This window comes from Meles meles, chromosome 7, assembly GCF_922984935.1.
Source record: "Meles meles chromosome 7, mMelMel3.1 paternal haplotype, whole genome shotgun sequence".
In the NCBI taxonomy this organism is placed as follows: domain Eukaryota; kingdom Metazoa; phylum Chordata; class Mammalia; order Carnivora; family Mustelidae; genus Meles; species Meles meles.
The window spans coordinates 94428475-94435555 of record NC_060072.1 but is presented as its reverse complement, the minus strand read 5'-3'; the positions used below and the strand labels follow the sequence as shown (position 1 = coordinate 94435555).

Below are 7081 nucleotides of genomic sequence, written 5' to 3'. Positions count from 1 at the left end.
CTTTAGCTGCATCCCACAAATTTTGTTATGTTGTAATTTTATGTTTATTTTGTTCACATGTCATTTCGATTTTTCTTTGATTTCCTTCAACCAGGGATTATATATATATGTTAGTTTCTAAATATTAGTAGATTTTCCAGATATCTTTCCATAATTGATTTTGAAGTTAATTATATAGTGCTCAGTTAACATACTAGGCATGACTAAAATGTTATAAACTTATTGAGATTCTTTTGTCACTCAGATTATGACCCATTATGATAATGTTTTGTGTAATACTGGAAAGAATGAGTATTCTGTGGGTGCCAGGGTGACTCAGTGGGTTAAAGCTTCTGCCTTTGGTCATGATCCCAGGGTCCTGGGATTAAACCCCTTCTGCTCCATGGGGAGACTGCTTCTTCCTCTCTCTCTGCCTGCCTCTCTGCCTACTTGTGATCTCTGTCAAATAAATAAATAAAATATTTTTTAAAAAAGTGAGTATTCCATTGATGTTGGAGGGAATATTCTAAAAATCTCAATTAGGTCAATTTGGTTGATAAGATTGTTCAAGTCTTCCATATCTTTATTGTTCTGTGTTTCAACCTTTTATATTAATTATTGAGTGTATTGAAAAACTTCTGACTCCAAATGTGCATTTGAGTGCTACAGTGTTAAATTCAACTGCATTTTTCAAATCGTGGTGGATATGCAAACTTAGATTAGTTACGGAGATGAGTTTGGTAAAAATTAAGGAAATCATTCTTTGAAAATCAACTTGGGACATGGAATTTCCAATTCAGTTTAATGAATGTTTTATTATTATTTGCAAATTATATTTGTAAAATGTATAATATGTCTGTGTATTGCTTTCTGATAATTGGTTTTAAACACTAGCATGCTACTTTTCTCTGCCCATATGCATTGAAGCATTGGGACTTTATTGAACATCACACTGTTGGAGTTGTACCTGCATCAAGAGATGCAAAGCAAGTATTTAGGTTTTCGGAAAATCTCCAAAGCAACGAGTGGAAAAATGGAAAGCTTTGTAAAATAAAGAAAGAAATAAGAACACAATTCTGGAATAGGTGGAAAATTTACATCTATGATGCCTAAGAAGAGAATCCACTGTACATCACAGATGTCTCAGATATTCATGCTTTTAGAATTTAATTTTTGTCTGTTTTTGATTCTTCTAATGAGTGAGAAAGGGAAGCAAAGCACGGAGAATTCAAATAAATATTAAAGAAAAATGTTCTGATGGGAAGTTATATGATTTCATGAGTTCATGCATTGTTTGTGGGACAGGACAACAAAGAAGCAAATGGACAAATACTAAATTGAGTTTCATTCTTGTAAGTGTAGAGCAGTAATTAAGAACTTCTTATAGGAAAGATTTATGTCAAGTTTTGGATAGTGTAAACACTCTTAAATCCATACCCTCCATTGTCCATAAAAATTCTGAAAGAGATATTTTTCATTTTTAAGATAATGAAACCCTGTGAACACTGGAAAAAAAAATTAAGTACCATCATCTTGCCAGAAATTTTGAGAACTACCTAGGAGATAGAAAACATATAGTTTTAAGTTCCAAAAAAAATAATAATAATAAATAAATAAATAAAAAGAAAGAAAGAAAGAAAAAGGAAAAGTAAAAAGAAGAGGAAATTGGATCATAGGAAACCAGGTTCCTTCCAAGGGAGTGTCTGACAAGCTCTAGGCTCAGCATGAGCATATTAAAAGAAAGAAATGGGCTGTGGCATAATCATCAGTGTAGTTCACTCAAAATGCTTTGTGTTCAGGAATATTCCCTCTATCCCTATACTTTGAAGCGTTTTCATCAGGAACGGATGCTGGATTTTGTCAAATGCTTTTTCTGCATCAATTGAGAGGACCATGTGGTTCTTCTCTCTTCTCTTATTGATTTGTTCTTTCACATTGATTGATTTGTGAATGTTGAACCAACCTTGCAACCCAGGGACGAATCCCACCTGGATTTTTAATGTGCTGCTGGATCCTGTTTGCTAGGATCTTGTTGAGAATCTTTGCATCCATATTCATCAGTGATATTGGTCTGAAATTCTCCTTTTTGGTAGGGTCTTTGCCTGGTTTGGGGATCAGGGTAATGCTGGCTTCATAAAAAGAGTCTGGAAGTTTTCCTTCTGCTTCAATTTTTTGGAACAGCTTCAGGAGAATTGGTATTATTACTTCTTTGAAAGTTTGGTAGAATTCCCCAGGGAATCCGTCAGGTCCTGGGCTCTTGTTTTTTGGGAGGTTTTTGATCACTGCTTCAATCTCATTACTAGATATCGGTCTATTCAGGTTGTCAATTTCTTCCTGGTTCCATTTTGGGAGTTTGTAGTTTTCCAGGAATGCATCCATTTCATCTAGGTTGCTTAGCTTATTGGCATATAACTGTTGGTAATAATTTCTGATGATTGTTTCTATTTCCTTGGTGTTCGTTGTGATCTCTCCCTTTTCATTCATAATTTTATTAATTTGGGATTTCTCTCTTTTCTTTTGGATTAGTGTGGCCAATGGTTTATCGATCTTATTGATTCTTTCAAAAAACCAGCTTCTAGTTTCATTGATATGTTCTACTGTATCTCTCGTTTCTACCTCATTGATCTCTGCTCTAATCTTGATTATTTCCCTTCTTGCATGTGGAGTTGGTTTGATTTGTTGTTGATTCTCCAGTTCTTTAAGGTGTAGAGACAGCTGGTGTATTCTGGATTTTTCAATGTTTTTGAGGGAGGCTTGGATGGCTATGTATTTCCCCCTTAGAACCGCCTTTGCTGTATCCCATAGGTTTTGGACCGAGGTGTCTTCATTCTCATTGGTTTCCATGAATTGTTTAAGTTCATCTTTGATCTCCTGGTTGATCCAAGCATTCTTAAGCAAGGTGGTCTTTAGCTTCCAGGTGTTTGCGTTCCTTCTGAAATTTTCCTTGTGATTGAGTTCCAGTTTCAAAGCACTGTGATCTGAGAATATGCAGGGAATAATGTCAGTCTTTTGGTATCAGTTGAGACCTGGTTTGTGCTTCATAAAATCTATCTATGAAAGACCCACAGCAAATATCATCCTCAATGGGAAAAAGCTTGCAGCCTTCCCATTGAGATCAGGAACATGACAAGGATGCCCACTCTCACCACTCTTGTTCAACATAGTATTAGAAGTTCTAGCAACAGCAATCAGACAACAAAGAGAAATAAGAGGTATCCAAATTGGCAAGGAAGAAGTCAAACTCTCTCTCTTCACAGATGACATGATTCTTTATATGGAAAACCCCAAAGACTCCACCCCCAAACTACTAGAACTCATACAGCAATTCAGTAACGTGGCAGGATACAAAGTCAATGTACAGAAATCAGTGGCTTTCTTATACACTAACAATGAAAATACAGAAAGGGAAATTAGAGAATCGATTCCATTTACTATAGCACCAAGAACCATAAGATACCTGGGCATAAACCAAACCAAAGAGGTAAAGGACCTGTACTCAAGGAACTACAGAACACTCATGAAAGAAATTGAAGAAGACACAAAATGATGGAAGACTGTTCTATGCTCTTGGATTGGAAGAATAAACATTGTTAAAATGTCTATACTGCCTAGAGCAATATATACTTTTAATGCCATTCCGATCAAAATTCCATCTGTATTTTTCAAAGAGCTGGAGCAAATAATCCTAAAATTTGTATGGAATCAGAAGAGACCCCGAATTGCTAAGGAAATGTTGAAAAACAAAAACAAAACTGGCGGCATCACGTTACCCGATTTCAAGCTTTACTACAAAGCTGTGATCACCAAGACAGCGTGGTACTGGCATAAAAATGGACACGTAGACCATTGGAATAGAGTGGAGAGCCCAGATATGGACCCTCAACTCTATGGTGAATTAATCTTCGACAAAACAGGAAAAAATATTCAATGGAAAAAAGACAGTCTCTTCAATAAATGATGCTGGGAAAACTGGACAGCGATATGTAGAAGAATGAAACTCGACCATTCTCTTACACCGTACACAAAGATAAACTTGAAATGGATAAAAGACCTCAGCATGAGACAGGAATCTATCAGAATCCTAGAGGAGAACATAGGCAGTAACCTCTTCGATATCAGCCACAGCAACTTCTTTCAAGATATGTCTCCAAAGGCCAAGGAAACAAAAGCAAAAATGAACTTTTGGGACTTCATCAAGATCAAAAGCTTCTGCACAGCAAAGGAAACAGTCAACAAAACAAAAAGGCAATGCACGGAATGGGAGAAGATATTTGCAAATGACAGTACAGACAAAAGGTTGATATCCAGGATCTATAAAGAACTTCTCAAACTCAACACACTCAAAACAGATAATCATATCAAAAAATGGGCAGAAGATATGAACAGACACTTCTCCAATGAAGACATACAAATGGCTATCAGACACATGAAAAAATGTTCATCATCACTAGCCATCAGGGAGATTCAAATTAAAACCACATTGAGGTACCACCTGACACCAGTTAGAATGGCCAAAATTAGCAAGACAGGAAACAACGTGTATTGGAGAGCATGTGGAGAAAGGGGAACCCTCTTCCACTGTTGGTGGGAATGCAAGTTAGTGCAGCCACTTTGGAGAACAGTGTGGAGACTCCTGAAGAAATTAAGAATAGAGCTTCCCTATGACCCTGCAATTGCACTGCTGGGTATTTACCCCAAAGATACAGATGTAGTGAAAAGAAGGGCCATCTGTACCCCAATGTTTATTGCAGCAATGGCTACAGTCGCCAAACTGTGGAAAGAACCAAGATGCCCTTCAATGGATGAATGGATAAGGAAGATGTGGTCCATATACACAATGGAGTATTATGCCTCCATCAGAAAGGATGAATACCCAACTTTTGTAGCAACATGGACGGGACTGGAAGAAATTATGCTAAGCGAAATAAGTCAAGCAGAGAGAGTCAAGTATCATATGGTCTCACTTATTTGTGGAGCATAACAAATAACATGGAGGACATGGGGAGATGTAGAAGTGAGGGAGTTGAGGGAAACTGGAAGGGGAAATGAACCATGAGAGACTTTGGACTCTGAAAAACAACCAGAGGGTTTTGAAGGGGTGGGGGGGGGTGGGAGGTTGAGGAACCAGGTGGTGGGTAATAGGGAGGGCACGTAGTGCATTGAGCACTGGGTGTGATGCCAAAACAATGAACACTGTTATGCTGTAAATAAACAAATAAATGAATTAAAAAAATGTAATTTACTCAAAAAAATGCTTTGTGTTGAAAATATTGGGATTTTACAGAAATGGCAATGCCATGCTTGTAGTAACTTTGGAATTTAGCCCCCAAAAGACATTAAACAAGCTTTGTTATACTATTAAAGGATTAAATTCATGATGAAGATATAATGCCTATTTCCCAAATAGCATAGATCAACATTTATCATATAAAAACCCTAGGAGATACAAGGACAAATAAAGACACACTAGACATAGGAGACTTTACCTCACAGATGAAATTACTTTAATACTCAATGCTTATGCACTGGGAGAAATAGCTTTTTAGGAATGCTTAGGATGTTGCCTAGCTTTGATTGATGTACAAAGAGAAAGTTCTTCCAATGACTGTTAAAACTAAATTCTGGCATTCTTGGTAAGTGTTATCCTCATTTATGTGACATCAAATCATTCATGCTTAGAAAATTTTTAGCACATGTAAATGGAAAGGGTAGTTGAACTAAGTGAGGCCAAAATAGAATAAATGGAGAATCAGAGTTGAAGGAAAGGAAGTTGAATAGCACAGTGATTGGAGAATGTAACAATGTTAATATTGTGCTAGACATAGGTTCTATTTAAAATTGAGGTCATGAATTTCTTTATGATTACAGTTTATTTGAGAAGCATTTGTTGGTTAAGTTCTTAAACGACTGCTTTACCTGCTGGTTCCTTAAGGAGTAAATAAAAGGATTTAGCATTGGGGCAACAGAGGTATTGAGCACAGCTATACCCTTGGTCAAACCCCCTCCTTCTTTTGCTGAAGTTTTGACATACATGAAAATGCAACTTCCATAAGAAATAGAGACAACAATCATGTGTGAGGAACAAGTGGAAAAGACCTTTTTCCTTTTTTCAGCAGAAGGGATCCTCAGAATTGTTTTAAGTATGAATACATAGGAAAGAACCACTAATATTAAGGTTACCATGAGCGTGAATACTGCCAGGAAGAATGCCATGAGCTCTAGGAATGTTGTGTCTGTGCAGGAGATTGACAGTGTAGGAGAAGAGTCACAAGTGAAGTGGTCAATGATGTTGGAGTCGCAGAAATCCAGTTGAAGTCCCATGATCACAGGTGGAAAGATAATGATCACAGGTGGAAAGATAATGAGATCCAGCTAGCCAGGAGCTAATTACAAGCTGGTTGCAGACTCTGCTGTTCATTATTGTTGCATAACAATAATGTTCATTATTGTTGTATTGTAATGCAGTGGCTTGCAGATAGCTACGTACCGATCATAAGACATAGCAGTCAAAAGAAAAAATTCTGTTGAACCAAGGAGTATGAAGAAAAAAGCCTGTGCCATGCAAGAATTATAGGAAATGGTCATATCTCCTGTTATAATGCTGACCAGAAATCTTGGAATACAAACTGTTGTGAATGAGATTTCTAGGAAAGAGAAATTCCTAAGGAAGAAATACATGGGAGTTTTAAGGTGAGGAGCTATCAGAGTGAGGGTTATAATTGTCATGTTCCCAGTTATACTCAGTATATATGTGAAAAATGGAAATAGAAAAATCAAAATATTTAGTTCTGGTCATTTGTTAATCCCAGAAGAATGAACTCTTTCACAGATGTTTGATTTTTCATTTCTTATTGCTGACTTATTCTAAGTCTGTAAATGCAAACAAAAAACAATGATTTTTGTGAGTTCAGGATGTTTTTTTAAGATTTTAATTATTTATTTGACAGACAGAGATCACAAGTAGGCAGAGAGGCAGACAGAGAGAGAGGAGGAAACAGGCATCCCTCTGAGCAGAGAGCCCAGTGCAGGGCTCCATCCCAGGACCCTGGGATCATGATCTGAGCTGAAGGCAGAGGTTTTAACCCACTGAACCACTCAGGCA

At 37.0% G+C, this 7081-nt stretch overlaps 1 pseudogene; it reads right to left on the bottom strand.

Annotated features, from left to right (window-relative positions):
- Window positions 1–5841: 5841 nt before the first annotated feature.
- Window positions 5842–6824, bottom strand: LOC123947568 (annotated as a pseudogene).
- Between the last annotated feature and the right edge of the window lie 257 nt (window positions 6825–7081).